General features: G+C 36.6%; 1 protein-coding gene and 1 pseudogene across 2 annotated transcripts in view; both read right to left on the minus strand.

Annotated features, from left to right (window-relative positions):
- RAB6A (RAB6A, member RAS oncogene family) overlaps window positions 1-24,960 on the minus strand; it is an 87,496-nt gene that overhangs the window by 57,937 nt on the left and 4,599 nt on the right. The window lies entirely within an intron of this gene.
- On the minus strand, window positions 4,931-8,325 carry LOC133054620 (quinone oxidoreductase-like; annotated as a pseudogene).

Here is a 24,960-nt window from a genome sequence, read left to right on the forward strand (position 1 = left end):
CCTCCTTTGTCAAAGATAAGGTGTCCATAGGTTCGTGGATTTATCTCTGGGCTTTCTATTCTGTTCCATTGATCTATATTTCTGTCTTTGTGCCAGTACCATACTGTCTTGATGACTGTGGCTTTGTAGTAGAGTCTGAAGTCAGGCAGGTTGATTCCTCCAGTTCCATTCTTCTTTCTCAAGATTACTTTGGCTATTCGAGGTTTTTTGTATTTCCATACAAATTGTGAAATTCTTTGGTCTAGTTCTGTGAAAAATACCGTTGGTAGCTTGATAGGGATTGCATTGAATCTATAGACTGCTTTGGGTAGAATAGCCATTTTGACAATATTAATTCTTCCAATCCATGAACACGGTATGTTTCTCCATCTGTTTGTGTCCTCTTTGATTTAGCAAAGCATTATTTATACTCTCTTGTAGTTCACTAAAGACTAGGCATTGATAAGTTCTTATTGGGATTCCTATTTTACTGTAACAATCACTGGAGAACAATTTAGGTATGAAAACTAATTCAAATGCTGTCCCTGTTCAAATTAATAGGGAAGACAGAAAAAACTATTGCAGTGTGATTAAAAAGTAGAAATACGTACAGAATGTTGTGGGTGGGAGTAGTCTTACACAATGAGGCTGGAAGACCAGGAAAAACCTATGAGAGAAAACCTTTAAAGCTGAGATGGAAAAGAGATTAGCTAGGAGAGAGAGAAGATGGCATCTCAGACCTTAACAAGCATTATGAACTACCCTATATTAGACAGCTTACTTGTGGAGCTTCATTTAATTTCCCAATCTTATCTGGAATACATCTAAAAAGAATTAAACATGCAACTCCATTTCTATACAGAAGTATCTGAATTCTTCAAAAACAAATCAGAAAAGAGCATTTGCAATAAGCCATATGTAGGATATAACTCTTAAATTACAGGCTGATGAGATTTTACTTCTAAAATTGAACCTATCGCAACTCAAAAGTCTGAGTGAGTGAATAAGCAGTTTACGGGAAATAATTCCTGAGTTGGAATTCCAGTTCTGTCTTTTTAAAAGAAATTGAGATACAATTCACACATCATAAAATTCACCCCTCTAAAGTACAAACTTCAATAGTTTTTAATATATTCACAATCATCACTGCTAATTCCAGAACATTTTCCTCACTCCAAAAGAGAAATTCCATACCCATTAGCAGTCACTCCGCAAAACCCTAGTCCTAGCAACCATTAATCTACTTTCTATTCTCTATGGATTTGCCTATTCTCCAGCCCACTTTTTTGCCAGCTACATAACCTACACAGTTTACTTAATCTTTCTGTGCCCCAGTTTCATTTATAAAATAAGTATAATAACTCCAATATCACAGGGTGGTTATTAATACATACAAAAAGTATGCTCAGTGAGTATAAACAATTATTAGGAAGCATTTTAGAAGACAGTTTTCTTCATAATGATTTAAGATTTCAACAGAAGGATGAGAATAATTCTAGATGAATATAGAATCCAGTTATCCTCTAACTGAAAATAAATACTGGTCTATCAGGCAACCCTGAACAAATTTCAAAGATTTGAAACACAGAATATATTTTCTGCCCTCAGTGAAGCTGAAAAAGAGATTTATAAACAAAAGATATCTAGAAAGACACAAAATGTTTGGAAATAAACTAATATACTAATAACCCATGGGCTCATAAAGAAATCACAATGGAAATTTTAAAATAATCTCAACTAAATGATAATGAAAATATTATATGTTATGCACAATTCATAAAAGTCAAATGTTTATAACCTTATGAATGAATAAACAAAATGTGATATATCCATATAATAGAGTATTATTCAATCATAAAAAGGAAAGAAGTGCTCATACATGCCACAACAAAGATCAATCAACAAAACACAATGCTAAAGGAAAGAAGTCAGTCACAAAAGACCACATATGACTCCATTTATATGAACTGTCAAGAATAGGCAAATATATAGAAACAGGCAGCAGATAAGTGGTTGCTTAAGGATTGGAGAGGGTAGGGGAATTGGGTGACGATAGCTAATGGATGCAAAGATTCTTCTGGAAGTGATGAAAATGTTGTAAAATTGTTTATGGTGGGACTTCCCTGGTGCTCCAGTGGTTAAGAATCTTCGTGCCAATGCAGGGGATATGGATTTAATCCCTGATTGGAGAATTAAGAATCCACATGCCATGGGGCAAGTAAGCCCATGTGCCACAACTACTGAGGCCATGGTGCAACTACCAAAGCCCTAGAGCCCATGCAACTGCAACTAGAAAAGCTACTGCAATGAAATGTTCTTGCACTGCAAGTAGAGAGTAGCCCCACTCGTCAAAACAGAAACCCCACATGCAGCAAGGAAGAGCCTGTGGGCCACAATGAAAACCCAGCATAGCCAATAAAAAAAAAGCACTTACGGTGATGGTTGCACAACTTTGTGAATATACTAAAAACTACAAACTGTACACTTCAAATGTGTGAATTTTGCTTTCTTAAAATTTCCAGAAGAATTTACGTTTTCCTTTTAACTTTATATTGGCGTATAGTTTATTAACACTGTTGAGTTAGTTTCAGGTGTACAGCAGAGTGATTCAGTTATACATATACTTGTTATCTATTCTTTTTCAAATTCTTTTCCCATTTAGGTTATTATAGACTATTGAGAAGAGTTCCTTGTGCTATACATAGTATATCCTTGTTGGTGGTGGTGGTTGTTCAGTCACTAAGTCGTGTCCAATTTTTTTGACCCCATGAACTTCAGGACGCCAGGCTTCTCTGTTCTTCACTATCTCCCAGAGTTTGCTCAAACTCATGTCCATTGAGTCAGTGATGCCATCCAACCATCTCATCCTCTCCTCCTGCCTTCAATCATTCCCAGCATCAGGGTCCTTTTCCAATGTGTCAGCTCTTTGCATCAGATGGCCAAAGTATTGGAGATTCAGCATCAGTCCCTCCAATGAATATTCAGGGTTGATTTCCTTTAGGATTGACTGGTTTGATCTCCTTGCAGTCCAAGGGACTCTGGAGTCTTCACCAGCACCACAGTTTGAAAGCATCAATTCTTCGGTGTTCAGTCTTCTTTATGGTCCAACTCTCACATCAATATATAACTACTGGAAAAGCCATAGCTTAGACTGTATGGACCTTTGTTGGCAAAGTGGTGTCTGTTTTGTAAAATGCTGTCTAGCTTTGTCATAGCTTTCCTTCCAAGGAACAAGTGTCTTTTAATTTGATGGCTATAGTCACCATCCTCAGTGATTTTGGAGTCCAAGAAAATAAAATCTGCCACTGTCTCCATCTTTCCCATCTATTTGCCATGAAGTGACAGGACCAGATGCCATGATCTTAGTTTTTTGAATGTTGAGTTTTAAGTCAGCTTTTTTACTCTCCTCTTTTACCTTCATCAAGAGGTTCTTTAGTTCCTTTAGAGGTTCTTTAGTTCCTCTTCACTTTCTGCCATTAGGATGATAACATCTGCATATCTGAGGTTGGTTATCTATTTTAAATATAGCAGTGTGTCCATCCTAAACTCCCAATTTATCCACTCACCCATCCTTCCCCCCTCCCCCCCTTCACCGCCCTCCCCCAACCCCATAACCTTAAGTTCCTTCTCAAGTCTGTGAGTCTCCTTCTGTTTTGATTAAGTTCATTTGTATCATTATGGAGACTAATCCTTTGTTGGTCACATCATTTGCAAATATTTTCTTCCATTCTGTGGGTTGTCTTTCTGTTTTGTTTACGTTCTCCTTTTCTGTGCAAAAGTTTCTGAGTTTAATTAGATCCTTTTTACTTTTGTTTTTATTTCCATTATTCTAGGAGACAAACTGAAAAAGATATTTCTGCAATTTAAGCCAAGGAGTGTTCTGCATATATTTTCCTTCAAGGGTTTTACAGTATCTGGTTTTACACATAGGCCTTTACTCCATTTTGAGTTTATTTTTGCTTATGGTATTAAAGAATGTCTTTTCTTTTTTTTAACATGTAGCAGTCCAGATTGTTTCTTCAATTTCTCCTTATTTTTTATTGTTAGTGTACAGAAATGCAACAGAAGACTTCCCCAGTAGCTCAGTGGTAAAGAATCCACCTGCCAATATAGGAGACATGTGTGTGATCCCTGGTCTGGGAAGATTCCACATGCCGCAGAGCAGCTAAGCCCATGCGTCACAACTACTGAAGCCCACGTGTCCTAGAGCCAGTGCTCTGCAATGAGAAGCCATCGCAATGAGAAGCCCAAGCACCACAACTAGAGAGTAGCCCCAGCTCCATCGAAACTAGAGAAATCTGTCACACACACAGCAACAAAGACCCAGCACAGCTGAAAATTAATTAGTTTAAAAAAATGCAACAGATTTCTCTGTATTTATTTTGTATCCTACAACTTCACTAAATTCACTGATGAGCTCTCGCAGTTTTCTGGTAGCATCTTTAGGATCTTCTGTGTATAGTATTTCATCTGCAAACAGTGACAGTTTCACTTCTTTTCCAAACTGGATTCCCTTTCTTTTTCTTCTCTGACTGCCAAAGCTAGGACTTCCAAAACTATGTTGAATAGAAGAGACGAAGAGTGGACATCCTTGTCTTGTTTCTGATCTTAAAGGAAACGTTCTCAGCTTTTCACTGTTGACTATGATGTTAGCTGTAGGCTTGTCATATATGGCCTTTATTATATGAAATGTGTTCCCTCTATACCCCACTCTCTGTAGAGTTGTTATCATAAATGGGTGTTGAATTTTGTCAAAAGCTTTTTTTGTAACTACTGAGATGACCATATCGTTTTTTCTTCAATTTGTTGATGTGGTATATTAAACTGATTGATTTGCTGATATTGAAAAATCCTTGTATCCCTGAGAGAAATCCCACTTATCACGATGTATGATCCTTTCAATGTATTGTTGGATTTGGTTTGCTAGTATTTTGTTGAAGTTTTGCATCTATGTTCATTAGTTATATTAGTGATGGTTGCAAAATTCTCAAATATACTAAAAACTATGGAATTGTACACTTTAAATGAGTGAACTGTATAGTATATGATTTAAAATTTTTTTTAATTTCCTCTAAAATTTATTACAGCTGCCATGTTATGAAAACAAAAGCATATCATTCTTAATGTGCCAAATTCATTAATGAAGTAAAAATATTTGATCCCACATAAAAAGATAATTCTAAATCTACTTTGAAATTCAATCAATGAATAATTATCTATTTGGAAATTACATACCTAGTATCATATTATACCAAAGAAGGCTGCTGTCCTCATAGAATATATGGATCGCTGGTAATCAACCATTAAACTAGTGAATGTCACAATGTATTGGGAAATATTGGAAAATTAACAAATTTATCTGGATACTGTTTATCTTGCCCTTCTGAGAGACTTATAGATCTAGATGAGATTAGTTTCAAAAGGCGGTCTTGTTTAGTCCAAAAAATCTTCAGAATTAATCAGAGACTAAGGGCTTCCCGGGTGGCTCAGTGATAAAGAATCTACCTGCCAATGCAGCAGACGGGGATTCTATCCCTGGGTTGGGAAGATTCCCTGGAGGAGGGAACAGCAACTCACTCCAGTATTCCTACCCAAAAAATTCCATGGACAGAGGAACCTGGTGGGCTGCAGTTCATGGGGTCACAAAGAGTCAGACACAACTGAATGACTGAACATGCATGCACGCAGAGGCTAAAGAACCTTTATACGAAGAAGTAGGCCTGGAAATCAGCCAGTCCTATTTTGATGTTTTAGTTAAAGTTATGGAATTAATGATCAAGTATCAAGAATTTCCTACTATGATGGTACTTTGATGAGAGACAGAAAGCATAAAAATTGCCAGTATTAAATAAACTGCACTCCAATGCTTATGATCTCTAAAGATAAATCTTTTTAATATTACAAAACTGAGTCAAATGAATGGTAATTAAAGAAAATGTAGTGTACATAAAACTGAAGAAAGAAACCTCTAATTACATAGGAAATCTATGAAAAGATCAATCATTTTAAGATAATTATTTTTCCAGTAGTCCCACTGTTATGAATATCATCTTCATGAGCCTAGGCCACTATCTCCAATGGATACTGAGGACCCATTACTGATCTTAACCAATCAATTTCCATTTTGGCTTGAAGGACTGCTGCAAACTGCTGAAATTCCTCCTTGGTAGATGAATACAGAGCAACTCCTATTATGCTAGATTCCTTTGCTATGATGTCCCATGGGTTTATTTCAAAGGACCTCTGCTGCCAACAACTATTACTTGTCCTCCATGTGCTAAAAGATTCAAATCATTGCTAAGATTTACATTAGCTAACATTTCAATAATCACATCAACTTCTTTCCATCAACAGATTTCTTAAGTTTTATCAACTTAATTAGCTTCTTTGTGATTAAATACTTCATGGGGTCCATTTTGCTAAACAATGTTTAGCAAATTCTTCAGAACCAGCTGTGCACAAAACCTTTAAGCCATAAGCTCTAGCAATGTGGCACACGGCCTACCCAACTCCTCCACCAGCCCCATAACCTGAATACTTCCTCCAGCTTTCACGTGAGTACTGTGGAGCAGAGCTCAGTAAGCAGTAAAATACAGGAGCTCCTTGTTTAAAGTCCAGTTTTTCTGGCAGTGTGTAAACAAGTCTGACTGCCTGCTAGACCATACTTTGCATAGCCCCCCCAAATGTGCTGGTAGTGAAACTCTGTCAGCTTTCTTGAAAGCAAATACATGTCCTCCAACAGCATCTATTATCCCAACTAAAACTAAACCAGTATAAGATAGAAGTGGTTTTCTACTTTAAGCACCAAAGTAAATGTGTTCACTAAGTTTACATCACATGCTTGGACTTTGATTAGAACCTGATGGCCTTGCAGAATGATCTTGCTGAATCTGACTGCAGTTATAGCACTTTTGATCCACCAAATTTAAAAACTCTCATCAACCTCTCCAGTCACCATGATAACCTAACCTAGGTATCAGTTCTAGAGGGGGAAAATCTGAGAGAGTTCCTTCAGATTCCACAGGAAAGCAGGGCTGTGTGGTATACAATTTTATCTCAATAAAGCTGTGATTAAAAATCTATGATGGTGATTACTGTACAATAAGGTGAATATACTGGATGTGAGAGTTGGACCATAAAGAAAGCTGAGTGCCGAAGAATTAATGCTTTTGAACTGTGGTGTTGGAGAAGACTCTTGAGAGTCCCTAGGACTGCAAGGAGATCCAACCAGTCAATTCTAAAGAAAATCAACCCTGAATATTCCTTGGAAAGACTGTTGCAGAAGTTAAAGTTCTAATCCTTTGGCCACCTGATCCAAAGAGCTGACACGCTGGAAAAGACCCTGATACTGGGCAAGACTGAAGGCAAAAAGAGAAGGGGGTGGCAGAGGATGAGATCGTTATATAGTAGCACCAACCCAATGGACATGAATCAGCAACCTCCGGGAGATAGCAATAGTAAAGGACAGCTTGGTGCGCTGCACTCCATGGGGTCGCAAACAGTCAGACAAAACTTAGCAACTGAATAACAACTGAACTGTATAAATAGAAATGTTAAAATGGTAAATTTTGCTATGTATAATAATTTCAATATTGGAACACCAAAGATAACTAAAAAAAGGCGCTGATTACTAAAGATTAGAGAACTAATTATTGGGCCTCCAGAAAACCAAGGGATACTAATTTAAGAGAGAACTTCTGTAAGTTAACTTCTATAAAGTAATTCCTTACATAATATATTCTTCAAGAATACTTAGGATTCAAAGAATATAAGACTAATGTTTGCATAAAAAGAGAAGTCTCAGTTATTCTACAACCTGTATAAATGAACATTTATGAACTGCTTCAAACCTTGTCAGTTATATTGGCCGGGTAACACTGAAAGAAACAAGATATTTAGATTTTCTAACTTTTCCCCACAAAAATAAACCACTATAAAAGATTAATGTGCTATGATAATATGAGTTTAAATCAGATGCTTTGATTTTAGTAACAGAATTAAGCATAAAAATACAACAAACCACAGCACTTATCTGTAGTCCATCATGGTAACAAAGACACCTGAAAAAGGTACCTAGGGACCACAGCAGAAAAGCTCAGCTGCAAGCAAAACTGACTGCAATATCATACCCAGGATGTTTCACCTAGGTGATGTAATTTTACAGCAAAACAGAAAATCAATTAAACCAAGCTAACACTACACCCATGTAGCAAACCTAATCAACAACACTGAAGTTCAATAAAGCTAGTAACTTTTCTCTAAAAACCAAAATTGAATAAAGATATTGTTTCTCCTAAAGTTTTTAAAAGAAGAAAACTACAACTACACTTGTACAATCACATTAAAAAAACAGGGAGAATGAATTTGGTCATATAAATTAATTGCTAAAATAAGTAATTTCACAATATGGCTCAAAAGTTGTTTTTAATAAAGATGTTTTATTTCTTTACAATAATATTTATGTTAAAGGCATTTATCTATGATATGAATTTCCAGGATGATGAAATGGAGATATCCAAAGTAAAAACAAAAAATAGTTAATTACACAAGAGGACAGAAAAGATATTCACATACAGGTAAAGACTCACTGATGAACAAAACATAAACAAATATATTAATACTTGGACGGCTACTATTTCTCACTTCATTCCAAAACTACCAACTGCTAGGAAACAAGGAGGCTGGAGAATGAGATTGAAAACCAAGTAAGAGTAAGGCCTTGAGCACAAAAGAAGTTTATGATGCACTGAGCCACAAATACGCACACATACAAGAGAGTCAATAAGAAAGTACTGTGCAAAGCAAGTGTCCATTCTCTACGCTGCCAGAGTTTGTTGTTATGTTGTGTTCAGTCATTCAATCATGTCCAACTCTCTGCGACCCCATAGACTGTAGCCCACCAGGGTCCTTTGTCCATGGAATTTTCCATGCAAGAATACTGGAATAAGTTTGCTTTTCCCCCTCCAAGGGATCTTCCTGACCCAGGAATCAAACCCATGTCTCCTGCACTGGCAAGTGGATTCTTTACCACTGCGCCACCTGGGAAGCCCACTGCCAGAGGTATTCATCAATTTATAAACATTTTAATGCTCCCCAGTATCCATAAGCTAAAGATCCTTAGCAGGCACTCAAACTGGAGATTAGTCTTTCTACTGTCATCTCCTACCCCTGCCAAATATAAAAAAACATATGACAGTGATGGAAGGCTATTAGTTATTCTTCTTGCATAACAAGTTCCTTTGAGCCTCTGAGATTTTGCTCATGTAACCTAATTTTGTGGAACTTTTCTTTCTGGTTACATTATGAACTTATGAATTCAATATCAGATACAGTTCTGCCTGGAGGAGAGAAAAACTAAATTACCTCTCAACATTACTCTCAGCTGAATTCCCTGGTGGCCAAGTGGCTAGGATTCCGGGCTTTCACTGCTGCGGTCCAGGTTCAATCCCTGGTCACAGAACTGAAGACTGTGCAAGTTGCGTGGTGCAGTGAAAAAAAAAAATTACTTTCAGCCTAAGATTGTATTTCAAGAAGGATTTTAGATGGCAGCAGGGCTTTCAACTTATTCTCATAACAGAGTCAACATCCATCTATGAATGTATCTTAAGGATAAAATGAAAAAGATACATGCATCCCAATGTTCATACCAGACTATTTACAATAGTCAAGATACGGAAGCAAGCTAAATGTCCTTCAACAGAGAAATAGATAAAGAAGATCTGGTGTATATATACAATGAAGTACTACTCAGTCATCAAAAAGAATGAAAAAATGCCATTTGTAGCAACATGGAAGGACCTAGAGATTATCATTCTAAGTGAAGTAAGTCACAAAGAGGAAGACAAATACCAAATGATATCACCTATACATAGAATCTAAAATATGATACAAATGAACTTATTTACAAACCAGAAAGAGACTTACAGACTTAGGAAACAAACATAGTTATCAAAGGGAAAAGAAAGTGGGGGAGGGATAAATTAGGAGTCTGAGATGAGCAGATACAAACTACTATATAGAAAATAAAGAGGTTCTATTTCTAGCACAGGGAACTATATTCAATATCCTATAATAAACTATAGTGGAAAAGAATATGAAAGAGAATATATATATATATATATATATATATATATATACACTCACATATATCTATCTAAAACTGATTCCCTTTGCTGTATACCAGAAACTAACACAAATCAATTATACTTCAATTAAAAAAATTATTTTAAAAAGATAAGCTGGAAAAAAATCTGCATCCTCAAAGAACAGTTGAGTAGAAAGTTCAAAATTCTAGTTTAAGTTTTACATTAGCTTTACTCAAGAACTTTTAAAGTCTAATTATAGAAATTTAAGGTAAGGAAGGGCTTCCCTGGTGGCTCAGACTGTAAAGAATTCGCCTGCAATGGAGGAGACCTGGGTTTGATCCCTGAGTTGGGAAGATCCCCTGGGAGGAGGGCACGGCAACCCACTCCAGTATTCTTGCCTGGAGAATCCCCATGGACAGAGGAGACTGGCTGGCTACAGTCCATGGGGTTGCAAAGAGTCGGGACACAACTGAGTGACTACACACACAAGGTAAGAAAAAGCAAGATCCACTTTTTATAATGGGAGAAAACTAGAAAAAAATGGCAATATCTCAACATCTCAAATTACCTTATTTATGCATTATTTACCATTTTACCTTTCCCAACTTATAAATGGTAAGCTGCAGAATAGGAACCTTGTCTATCTTGATCAGAGCTATACTCATAGTTTTGGTACCTGTCTGCACTAAACGAAATAATCAAAGAAACCACCAAGTAGGCAGCATTCACTAAGGTTGTCAAGAGTCTGCATTTTTGGCAAGTCAAAATAGATATAGCTCACAGGGACACACATCATAAAACTCAATAAACAGGTTTTAGAACCAGAAGGCCAAATTTACTAATTAATGTAAGAAATAGCTTTCATAAGGATGGGAATATTCAGGTCAATATGACTAGCAAATTTTCTCATTCAAGCTGACACTTATGATTTATATGTTTTTCTATATGTTGCACTTCAAAGAAAGGTTTCCTTGTAAAATAAAAATCTAATCGTTGCCTGAAATGGTAACATCGTATGGGGTTTTATACACACACACACACACACACACACATTTAAAGTACACATAGTAAGTCAAGTCAGAAGGAAGAATGGTAAGTAGGGTTAGAGTGCCAAGGTCCTTGTATTGTCCAGAAGGGTAAAGGAATCACTTACCTATAGACTTGTAAGTCATGGCTATGTGCCACAACTTCTAGGGTAATCACTTAATAAAAAGAAAAAAAAAAAAGGTATAACATCCCAATTAATAAAGAATACAGAATAACTTTTTAAAAGACTACAAATCCAAATAACACAAGAAGAGAAAAAAAGAAATACTTAGGACAAAAAAATCACATTAAGACTATGGTAGATTTATTTTTAATCCAAATATATAATTATATTAAATGTAAATGTACTATATTTCCCTGGTGGCTCAATGGTAAAGAATCTGCCTGCCAGTGCAGGAGACACAAGTTCAATCCCTGATTCAGGGAAGATCCCACATGCTGCAGAGCAACTAAGCCCATGGGCCACAACTATTGGTCTGTGCTCTAGAGGTCAGGAACCTCAACAACTGATCCCATGTGCCACAAATACTGAACCCCAAGCTCCTTGTAGCCTGTGCTCTGCAACAAGAGAAACCACTGCAATGAGAAACCCCCACCCTCCAACTAGAGATGAATCCCCGCTTGCATCAACTAGAGAAAAGCCCATGCAGCAATGAAGACCTAGCACAGCCAAAAATAAATAAATAAATATTTTTTAAAAATGTAAATGTACTAATGTCCCAATTTTAAAAACAATTACCAGACTGGACAAACACAAAACCTAACTAGATGACTACTAAGACACATCTGAAATGTAAGAATACAAAAATGATGAATGTAAAAAGACAGAGGGACATTCCTGACAGTCCCACAGTTAAGATTCTGCATCCACATATGGATGGCTAATAGACACATGAAAAGATGCTCAATATTAGGAAAATGCAAATCAAAGCTACAATGAGGTATCATCTCACACCAGTCAGAATGGCCATCATCAAAAAGTCTACAAACAAACAAAAAAAAAAGAAGTCTACAAATGGTAAATGTTAGACAGGGTGTGGAGAAAAGGGAACCCTCCTGCACTGTTAGTGGGAATGAAAACTGATACAGCCATTATAGAGAACAGTATGGAGAGTCTTTAAAAAACTAGGGAAAAAAAAACTACCATATGACCCAGCAATCACACTACTGGGTATATATCCCTCAGGAAACCATAAATGAAGACACGTGTACCCCAATGTTCACTGAAGCACTATTTACAACAGCTAGGACACAGAAGCAACCTAGATGTCCACTGGAAGATGAATGGATCAAGAAGTTGTGGTACAAATACAAAGGACTATTAGTCAGCTATAAAAAGGAATGCATTTGAGTCAGTTTTAATAAGGTGGATGAACCTAGAGCCTATTACACAGAATGAGTAAGTCAGAAAGAAAGAACCATCATATATTAACATATATACATGGAATCTAGAAAGGTGGAACTGATGATCCTATTTGCAGGGCAGCTTCCCAGGTGATGCTGCTGGTAAAGAACCCACCTGCCAATGCAGGAAATATGAGGCAGTTTCGATCTTGGTTGGTGAAGATCCCCTGGAGTGGGAAATGGCAACCACTCCAGTGTTCCTGCCTGGGGAATCCCATGGACAGAGGTGCCTTGTGGGCTACAGTCCGTAGGGGAGCAAAGAGTAGGACATGACTGAAGTGACTTAGCACACAAAGGAGATGCAGACATGAAGAACAGACTTTTGTTAAGAATGGGGGAGGGAGAGGGTGGGATGACTTGAGTAGTACTGAAACATATACATTGTTGTTGTTTTTGTTCAGTTGCTAGGTCATGTCCAGGTCCGGCTCTTTGTGACCCCATGGACTGTAGCGAGTCAGGCTTCCCTGTCCTTCACTATCTCCTGGAATTTGCTCAAACTCCTGTCCATTGAGTCAGTGATGCTAATCCAACCATCTCATCCTCGGCTGCCCCCTTCTCCTCCTGCCCTCAATTTTTCCCAGCATCAGGGTCTTTTTTTTTTTTTTTTTTTTTTTTAGCATCAGGGTCTTTCCCAATGAGTGACTCTTCGCATCAGTCCTTCCAATGAATCAGGGTTGATCTCCTTTAGGACTGACTGGTTTGAGCTCCTTGCTGTCCAAGCGACTTAAGAGTCTTCTCCAGCACCATGGTTCAAAAGTATCAATTCTTCCACACTCAGCCTTCTTTATGGTCCAACTCTCACATCCACAAATGACCACTGGAGAAACCATAGCTTTGACTACACAGACCTCTGTCAGCAAAGGGGTGTCTCTGCTTTTGAATAGTCTATCTAGCTTTGCATAGCTTTCCTTCCAAGGAGCAAGCACCTTTTCACTTCATGGTTGCAGACACCGTCCACAGTGATTTTGGAACCCAAGAAAATGAAATCTGCCTCAGTTTCCACTTTTTCTCCTTCTATTTGCCATGCAGTGATGGGACCAGATGCCATGATCTTAGTTTTTGAAAGCTGAGTTTTAAGCCAGCTTTTTCACTCTCCTCTTTTACCATCAAGAGACTCTTTAGTTCCTCTTCACTTTCTGCCATAAGGGTGGTATCATCTGCATATCTGAAGTTGCTAATATTTCTCCAGGCAATTTTTGATTATAGCTTGTGACACATATGCATTACCACATGTAAAATAGCCAGTGGGAATTTGCTGTATGATGCAGAGAGCCCAAAGCCAGTGTTCTGTGACAACCTAGAGGGGTGGGATAGGGAGGGAGGTGGGAGAGAGATTAAGAGGGAGTGTGTGTGCTAAGTCACTTCAATTGTGTTCAACTCTTTGCAACCCTATGGACATAGATCACCGAGCTCCCCTTCCATGAAATTCTCTAGTCAAGAAATAGTGGAGTGGATTGTCATGCTCTTCTCCAGAAATCTTCCCGATGCAGGGATTGAACCCGCATCTTTTGCATCTCCTGTATTGGCAGGCAGGTTCTTCACCACTAGCACCAGCTGGGAAGCCCTTAAGAGGGAGGGGACAGGGGTACGCCCGTGGTTGATTCATGCTGATGTATGGCAGAAAGCATCACAATATTGTAAAGTAATTATCCTCCAATCAAACCTATACTAACATCAGAGTAAGTATATTAGTACGTGCTGATTCACTCAGTCATGTCTGACTTTTCCAACACCATGGACTGTAGCCCACTAGGCTCCTATGTCCATTGGATGTCCCAGCAAGAATACTGGAGAGGGTTGCAATTTCCTCCTCCAGGGGATATTCCCAACACAGGGATCGAACCCACGTCTCCTGCATTGGCAGGTGGGTAACATCAAAGTAAACTTAAGGGCAAAAAACATTACTAGAAATAGTGGAACACCTGATAATGATAATGATAATGATAAAAGGTTCAAGTCACCCAGACCATAATAACAATTCCAAATCTGTGCACACCTAATATCAAAGGCTCAAAAACAGAAGTTAAAAATGGAAAAACTACAAGGATAAATATAAAGAGACACAATCATCATGAGAAATTTTAACATACCTCTCTCAATAATAGAACAGACAAAAACTGAATAAGGACACAATATTTGAACCACTTGATTAATAAAACTAATCCAGTGACCATATATTGAATTCTGCGCCTAACATATTCACATTCTCTTCAATTCACAGGGAATATTTATTAAATCTGACATAACATATGGACCATAAATAAAGTCTCAAGAAAATTAAAAATACTGAAAATATATTCTCTAACCACACTACAAGTAGATATGAAAAATATAAAGAAAATTATAAAAATACTCCAAGTGTTTGAAAATAATAACTTCTAAATAACCAATGAGTCAAAAGAGAAATCAGAAATTAGAAGGTATTTTCTACTGAATAACAAATGCTGCATAACAAATCTCCAAAAGAGTAGTACAACAATAGTACTTAAAGGGAGATTTATACAATTATTCACACACACTTACATGCAGCATGTATGAGGAAAATGACAACAAAAAAACCCAGAGCTATATATTTCGCTCTCAAGAAGATGGAACACATCAGCAAATAAATCAAAGAAACCAGAAGAAAGGAAATAAAAAGCAGAAATAAGACAGAAAACACATGACTGAGAATCAACAAGGCTGGTCAATAGTTTTCTGGGAAAAAAAACAACATTAAATTTATATGTGCTCAGTTGCATCCAACTCTGTGACCCCATGAACTGTAGCCCACTGGGCTCCTCTGTCCATGGGATTTCCCAGGCAAGAATTCTGGAGTGAGTTGCCATTTCCTTCTCCAGAATTAAACTTATAAACCTTCAGTAAATCTTACCAAGAAATGAAAGGTACAGAAAATGAGTATTAGAAACTAATGCAGCATGACTACAGACAGATCCTGCAGACATTAGAACATGAATAACTTGTGATAATAAATTTGAAGCATTAAATGAAATGTACACAGTCCTAGAAAAATAAGAAAAAATAAGAAAGAGAAAAGAAAATCTTAAATCTTACTTAAAAATTGAAGTTCTATTTTAAAAAATTTCCCCATGGTTGCAAAAGTCCAGAATTGGCCAAGCCACTCTTAAATAAAAAGATTAGGGTGGGAGAATTTGCTCTCTGGTAAATCAATAGCTTTTATATTAAGTTATACTGAGTAGGTTTTGTATTGTTGCAATAGTAGACAAAGCAATCATCAGAACAGAAATTCCAGAAACAGACTGTCTGTAAAATGAATTTACAGACAGACATTCATTAAAAAATTGACATGGCAGAGCACTGAGGAAAAGAAATGTTTTAAAATATATGATGTTGGGACTTCCCTGATGCTCCAGTGGTTGAGACTCCACACTCCCAATGCAGGGGGCCTGGGTTCAAACCCTGGTCAAGGAACTAGATCCCACATGATGCAACTAAGAGTTTGCATGCCACAATGAAAAGATCCTGCTTCCCGAGACTAAGGATCCCACATGCAGCAACAAAGATCTAAGATCCTGAGTGCCACAACTAAGACCCATGGAGCTAAATTAAAAATATATATTTATATATATTGTTGGGATAATTACACATCCATATTGAAAAAAATTAAACCTGACATCTATGTGATAGTACACACAAATATCAATTTCAGGTGGATTATAAACCTAAATGTGAAAGGCAAAACAAAACACAAAAAACAAGGCAAAATTTCTAAAGTATTATACGGGAAGCTATCTTCATTACTCACACTATGGAAAAACTACTTAAAATGGGACACAAAATTCAGATTTTTATAGACTGATGTATCTATCTTCATTAAAACTAACATTTTCTATGAAAAAGTTGTCATTAAGAATGAAAAAAGCAAGTAAGTATAAGTTGGTCTATTTAGAAGAAACAAATTACACGTTTTGTTTTCTTTATGGACACATGTTTTGAAGGAGGATGAAGCAAAAGTTTAAGACTATCACAGTGTCTCTGTCCCTGACTTACAAGTTTTTCTTTAAACTGTGAGTATAGTCACTTTAATGTGAACCTTAGCTTTTCTGTCCACGGCAGAATTTAAGCCAGTAATTTTTGACTTGGAAAAATACTTCTGATAATACAATAATAAAGTAATCAAAACTAAAAACTCAAGGAAAAAAAGCAAAACTCAAAAATACCCTCCTTTCAACTCTATTAAAACACATTTCCAGCATGTTAATTTTTTAAAAAGCTACAAGAAATAAGAAAACTAAAGGCTTTGCTCTCATGGGGTTTAAAACTGGCAATAAACATAGCTTACAATATAGGTACATATTATTTAGGTATAGAGGATAAATTCTTTAATATTTTTGTTCAACTAGTTTTTGTTTTTTTTTAAAGACAGAATCTCCAAATAGTAGATCAGGATCTCAATGTCTCATCTGGTCAAGCACTGAAGTTGTTGTATCTTCCGAATACAGACAATACCCCAAAATTTCAGAGAAAGAGTATAGTCCACTTAGGTGGCTCCTTTACATTGTCTAAAGACATATTTTAGTCCTCTTTCAAATATTCCTACCCACTTATGATCACAAAATTTCCAGAAATCAGAATAGCTCCTTTTCACAAAAAGATTAAACATATCTAATTTTAAAACAGCATTTCTTCTGTATTTCCATTTCTCCTGTATTCATTCAGAGCTCTTCGGCTAAGCTTACTTCTCCAAAACAGTTTTCAAAATCCCTAATAGTATATTCACTACATGCCTTCCCTGGTGGCTCAGCAGTAAAGAAACTGCCTGCAATGCAGGAGATGTGGGTTTGATCCCTGGGTCAGGAAGATCCTCTGGAGAAGGAAATGGCGACTGCACCAGTACTCTTGCCTGGGGAATCCCATGGTCGAAACAGAGTCGAACACAACTTAGTGACTACACAACAACATTCATTATATCCTCCCATATAAAAGCAATTTAAATGATCATTTCAAACAATAACCAATCTCATACCGAACACTGTGGCTATTCATTTTTCGTTCAGCAGTATTTTTAGCATTCATACCTAACACTCCTGTGCAACCATACACACAGAACTTCATATAGCATTATACTCTAATACTTTTCTTTCTATCCAACTCCCAACCCATGCCATGTAATTTATTCTATATCATATAAATAAACGTATTCAGTCCATCACCAGAAGGTCTGATAAAATGAAGCTTATACTGAGGTAAGACCAACTAAAACTAACAAATAAGAACATTTAATTATCAACAAATATGGTTCTGTAGAACACAAAATAGAATGTTAAGCATTGTCGTTATACTTCTGGATCTGTCTGAGCAGGCCTAGCTCTCCCAAGAAATCATTACTCTGTTCGAAAAAGGAAGTATCTTCAGGTGATTTCATAACCCACTCTTAATGTTTCTATAACCTTTTCAGTCAGGAAGATCTTCCATGTATGTGACTTAAATTCACATGTTTTAGCTTAAGCCTTTTTCCTATTGTTCAGATCTTAGAACTGAAAACTAACAAGCTATTATCTTTTCTGTAAGATATTACAAATTCAAAGACTTTTTTCAGTTGTACTTTTGCTTCTTGAGGTGACTAAACAATTCTCATTTGAATATCACATTTTAATTCCATAATTAAATAAACCTATAATTTTCCTTGTGTATATGCAACATTTTGAAGTGATTCTGATAATTCGATATTAGCCAGTAACAATCATTGACAAAGCAAATTTTATCAAAGTCACTGAATTTTAAAACTAATTTATCTTACTATCTACTTAACAGGTAAGTTACATGTATTAAAAATTGTCATATGAATTACAAAATTCCAGTACAGCAAAATACCTGAGAAACATTTAAATTTATGTAACAGATTTAGTTCATATAGTTCAGCTTTCCACAGATGATTAGTTTTTTCACTCTTATTGTTTCAGGAACACCGAAGTATCCTGTACTTTCTGCACATATTTCACCTATACAAAATTTATCAAGGAAAGGTAGTACAGATTTGTGTTTCAGTACTAGGGCTCCAGAACCAGACTGTTGAGCCAAAACCCAAGTGTGGCCAGTTACTAAACTGTATATATTGGGGTCAGCCAAATAAAAGGTTCATTCTTTTTTCCCCATTAAGATGGCTCTAGTAGCACTCGGCTATCTTTAATTTCATTCAAAACAATTTTGTTAGATTGTATTGTGACAGTTGTCATATCAGTGTGTATTTTTAAAAAAAACTTATCAAAATTCATGAATTTTTGTGTAGTCATTTTAATATTGGAGATGGAAGAAAAAAGGACCATTTTCGGCATATTAAGCTTTATTATTTCAATAAAGGTAAAAACCATCTAAAACGCAAAAAAGACTTGTACAGTGTATGGAGAAGGTGCTGTGACTGATGGAACATATCAAAAGTGGTCTGCAAAGCCTCAGGCTGGAGATTTCTCAATAAATGATGCTCCACAGTTGGACAGATCAGTTGAAGTTGATAGCAATCAAAACAAAGACATTAAATGAGAACAATCAACACTGTACCATGTGGAATATAGCTGATACACTCAAAATATCTAAATCAAGCACTGAAAACCATAGGCTGAAAATCAGCTTGGTTTTGTTAATCACTTTGATGTTTGGGTTCCATATAAGTTCACTGTATTTCTGCATGCAAATCTCTATGAAAACGTTCTGTTTTTTAAACAAACTGTGACAGGCAATGAAAACTAGATACTGTGCAATCATGTGGAATGGAAGAGATCGTGGAACAAGCAAAATGAACCACCCACCAACCACACCAAAGGCTGGTCTTCATTCAAAGATGATGATGTTGCATACATGGTGGAATTAGAAGGGAGTCCTCTATTATGAGCTTCTTCTGAAAAACCAAATGATTAATTCCAAGAACTGCTCCCAATTAGACCAAGTGAAAGCAGTACTTAAGGAAAAGCATCCAGAATTGGTCAAGAGAAAACACACAATCTTCCATCAGGATAATGCAAGACTGCATGTTTCTCTGATGAAACATGCTACAGCTTGGCTGGGAAGTTCTGATTCATCTGCCATATTCACCACTGTAGAATATGACTGAAGACACTGTACCTTCAGATGTCCATTTATTTCAGTCTTTACAAAGTTCTCTTAATGGAAAAACTCTCAACTCCCTGGAAGATGGTAAAAGGCACCTGGAACAGTCCTTTGTTCAAAAAGATAAAAAGTTTTGAGAAGATGGAATTATGAAGTTGCCTTAAAAATGGTAGAAGGTAAAAAAAAAAAAAAAAAAGGTAGAAGGTAAAAAAAAAAAAAAAAAAAATGGTAGAAGGTAGTGGAACAAAACAGTGAATAGGTTGTTCAATAAAGTTCTTGGTGAAAATGAAAAATGTGTCTTTTATTTTTAACTTAAAAAAATCAAAGGAACTTTTTGGCCAACTCAACACTACTGAGCCAAGTTATTTGAACCTATCTATGCCTCAATTTCCTCATGGTATAATGAGAATAAACAGTGGTTAAGAATCCGCCTTGCACTGCAGAGGAGGCAAGTTCAATCCTGCATGGGGGAACTAAGATCCCACATGCTGCAGAGCAACGAAGCCCGAGCACTCCGGAGGCCATACCTTGCAACTAGAGAGCCCACATGTTGCAACGACTGAGCCTGCATGTCACAACTAGAGGGTCCATGCGCCACAACAAAAGATCCTGCATGATGCATCTAAGACCCAACACAGTCATAATAAACAAACATACAAAAAAAGAATATCAATCAGACTGAGACTGAAATAACTATTTAGACTGTTTTTACATAAAAGATTAAATACTACAGTAAATATATTGAAAACAAATGTACAGTATTTTGGAGAGGAAAATTTTAAGAATTTTGGAAGTACAAAAAGACTCCTCTATTTAAAACTAAACATAGTCTTTCTGTGAAGAGGAACTACTTTCAATTTCTGGAGACTGTGAGGATTAAATTGGTAGGAATACGAGAGGATGCTGACAGTAAATCCCTGCGTGGAGCCTACAGAGGATCATCTATGCAGGCCACATTATATGGGTAGATTCTTCTCACTTTACATAGAGATTAAAATAAACTCTAAGAGCACATAATATATAAGGTGGTAGAGCAAAGATCATAGTTCAGTATCCCTAACTCTTGCCCTTCAACTTTTCCCCCACATCACATTAACTATAAAAATTTCACGGACCAAAGGAAATAAACATTCCATATTAAACAACTTGATAAACAAACATAAGAGGTTTGCAAATTAATAACTGCAATAGCCATCCAGTTTTGTTCTATTTACTTAATGTCAATATGCTGGTGCTTATGTCATCTTCTTTAAGAAAGACAGACCTATTTATTCAGTTTCCTAATGACTGGATAGATTCAATATTTTATGGTTGCCTGTATGAAGGACATTATGCTAGACACCAAGGACAGAAATTTAAAAGACCTAAGATGGATTTTGTGCAGCCTTAAGAACTATCAGATTGAGACTGAAGTAACCATTTAGATTGTGTTTACATAAAAGACAAAATATTACAGTTAAAACTTTGAAAACAAATGTACAATATTCTGGAGAGGAAAGTTTTAAGAATTTTGGAAGTACAAAAGGGATGCTTTATCTAAAACTAAACGAACTCAGTCTTTTTGTGAAAAGGAACTATAGGTCAAAATATCTTTAGTCCAAAGGCGGCCTAAATCTGTCTAAATCACATTGTCTATTTCCCTGTTATAAACAACTTAACTCACCTTCTAGTTTAAAGTACACGTCTCCATTCAGCTCCAAGAAAGCTGGCAACCAAGCTTATCCTCTCCAGCAGAACACTGGACAACTCCTCTTTAAGAAATGTGAGTGGCAAAAAGATTTAAAAGAGCTAATAACATCAGAGACTTTCCCCCAAAAGAAATCAGGCAGATTGTCCTACAGAGACGCCCAATAAGCCCACGTAAGAGCTTAAAAGCAAATTTTTGTGCTCAACTCTTAAAAAAAGGCAGACAGTCGAGAATTACTAGTTCTCTGAGGACCACATCAAACAAGAAATAAAAAACTAGTTAAAAACTGAAAAGCAATTTACAAAAAACTGAGTACTAAGAAAGTCATATCCCTTTAATGTTCTCAAAATGACAAGAGATACAGCAGAAATTAACAAATGGTGAAAATCAATTATACTTCAATAAAAAAATTTTTAATGATGAGAAGATGCTAGACTCAAAAAAGATTCTACAGACAGAAACAATCAGAAAACAAAGAGCTCTTTGAAATTAAAATGACAGCACAAGTAAAATGTAATAGAAGTTGAGAAAATCTTTTGAGAATTAAAACAGAAACAAAGAAATGAAAAGGGGGCAAGATAAGATACAATTAGAGGATCAATCCACAAGGTCTAATAAGAATTCGAGTGAAAATGGAGAACAGAATATCACATTAGTTGAGTCAAAAAATGTTCCTGAAACTAAACTTATGCTTCCAATTTGAAAGGATTTACATGTACTACTCAGGATATAAAATGAAAACAAACACATTATCATGAAAGATCAAAAGACAAAGAGTTATAATGGCAACACTAGATACTACAAGACAATATATTAATGTCTTCAAATTTCTGAAGAAAGAGCACATCCAACCTAAAATTCTAACACCACCAAACTTCAGTGTAAGGGCTGTACAGACACATTTTCAGATATACAAGGTCTAAAAAAACTTTCTCCCATGTTCCTTTTTGGAATTTTCTCCAAGATGGCGAAGTAGAAGGAAGTGTGCTCGTGTTCTCCTGCGAAAATTCCTGAGAATCTGTATGCAGGTCAAGAAGCAACAATTAGAACTGGACATGGAACAACAGACTGGTGCCAAATCGGGAAAGGAGTACGTCAAAGCTGTATATTGAAACCCTGCTTATTTAACTTATATGCAGAGTACATCATGAGAAATGCTGGGCTGGATGAAGCACAAGCTGGAATCAAGACTGCTGGGAGAAATATCAATAACCTCAGATATGCAGATGACACCACCCTTATGGCAGAAAGCAAAGAACTAAAGAGCCTCTTGATGAAAGTGAAAGAGGGGAGTGAAAAAGTTGGCTTAAGGCTCAACATTCAGAAAACGAAGATCATGGCATCCAGTCCCATCACTTCATGGCAAATAGATGGAGAAACAGTAACAGTGAGAGACTTTACTTTTTTGGGCTCCAAAATGACTGTAGATGGTGACTGCAGCCATGAAATTAAAAGACACTTGCTCCTTGGAAGAAAAGTTATGACCAACTAAGATAGCATATTAAAAAGTAGACATTACTTTGCCAACAAAGGTCCGTCTAATCAAGGCTATGGTTTTTCCAGTAGTCATGTAGGGATGTGAGAGTTGGACTATACAGAAAGCTGGGCACTGAAGAATTGATGCTTTTGAACTGTGGTGTTGGAGAAGACTCTTGAGAGTCCCTTGGACTGCAAGGAGATCCAACCAGTCCATCCTAAAGGAAATCAGTCCTGAATATTCATTGGAAGGACTGATGTTGAAGCTGAAACTCCAATACTATGGCCACCTGGTGCGAAGAACTGACTCACTGGAAAAGACCCTGATGCTGGGAAAAACTGAAGGCAGAAGAGGGGATGACAGAGGATGAAATGGTTGGATGGCATCACCAACTCAATGCACACGAGTTTGAGTAAGCTCCGGGAGTTGGTGATGGACAGGGAGGCCTGGCATGCTGCAGTCAATGGGGTCACAAAGAGTCAGACACAACTGAACGTCTGAACTGAACATGTTCCTTTTACTAGCAATCTACTTGCTAGTAGATTACTTACTAGTAGATATGTTTACATAATGAGGGAGTGAACAATAAAGAAGAAAAATGTAATCTGAGAAACAAGGAATCCATGCACATGAGAGACAAGGAAAACCTCAAAATAAAAGTAAAGGTTGACAGCTGTACATCACTCATGGAGGGTAACTAGCATAAATTAGAAAAAATTGTAAGATTCTGGGGGAGATGTCCCAGGCAGATCAAACTGAGAGAAAACCTGATGCAGTCAAGTTCAAAAGAAAATCTGATACATCTTATGAAAGGAGGAATAAAAAATTATATTCATATTTGCCTGTGCTTACATGAAGAAATCCCAGAGTATACATTATATATATATATATATAATTACTAATGGAGGAGGAAATAAGGAATGAGGTCACACGAACAGGAGCAGTAGTTAAGTTTTATTTGAAGAATATCATTTTACATAATTTGATTTGTGAAACATGTGATTGTATTAGCAGTTAAAAATAAAGTTAGGGGAGAAAAAAAGTGGTCCAGTTTAAAGTCCTAAAAGAAATGGATTAAGTGACTTCTTAAATATCTCCTTCAACTTTGGAAAGCTCTAATTCAGGAATTTCAACTAGAAGGTGCTTAAACCATTAGTCAGTCACAGTTACAACGTACCTTCCCCAAAACACCATACTCCTCTGTCACTTCTCTGTACCTTTTAACTCTACCTTTCAAAGTAACTGCACTCATCACACTATACTGTGCGTGCATGTGTATATACTCAGTCATGTCTTGACTCTTTGCGACCCGAACTGTAGCCCACCAGGCTTCTCTATCCATGGGATTTTCCCGGCAAGAATACTGAAGTTGGTTGCCATTTCCTCCTCCAGGGGATCTTCCTGACCTAGGGAATCAAACCTGAATCTCCTGTGTCTCCTGCATTGGCAGGTGGATTCTTTACTACTGAGCCATCTGGGAATCCCATTATATATTTCTTCCATGATGAAATGTTTATTTCTTAACAGTAGGCTCACCCACTCCAGTATTCTTGCCTGGAAAAGTCCATGGACAGAGGAGCCTGGTGGGCTGCAGTCCATGGGATTACATGACTGAGCATGTGTGCACAAGGATGGAGGGAAATGGGTTGGTAGCAATAAAGTGTTAGAACTGAAAAAAAAAAAAAAAGAGTAGGCTCATATTAAACTACTTGACAGCATAGCAGTTTTCAGTGCCAGGCACTCTTCTAAATACTTTACATTTTATTAATTAATTTAATCTCCACAATAACTGTATATGATAGGTCCTATTATTATTATTTTATAGATAAAGAAGTCAATAATTTGCCCAACATCAGTGATTAGAGTTAAAATATGAAACCTAGACACTGTGCTCATAATTACTAGGTCTACTGATTAGCTTTACCATTTCAAAACAAGATATGGAAAAAATTCTTTCTGTTCTAAATACAATATAAAGCTAAAAGATACAAATGGCTTAATGTTATCTAGAACCTAGTAATTCTCAAAATATGGTCCACCAACTCCCAGGATCTCTAGGACCCTTTGGCTGGGCCCACTACTCTCCTGAGGGTCAAAACCATTTTCAAGATGCTATTTGGCTTTTTATCACTTTCATTCTCTCATGAGTGTATAGTGGAGTTTCTCAGAGCCTATGTGATGTGTGATATTATAAAAAACTGAATGCAGAAGCAGTT

The sequence above is a fragment of the Dama dama genome, chromosome 1 (genome assembly GCF_033118175.1).
Source record: "Dama dama isolate Ldn47 chromosome 1, ASM3311817v1, whole genome shotgun sequence".
NCBI lineage: Eukaryota > Metazoa > Chordata > Mammalia > Artiodactyla > Cervidae > Dama > Dama dama.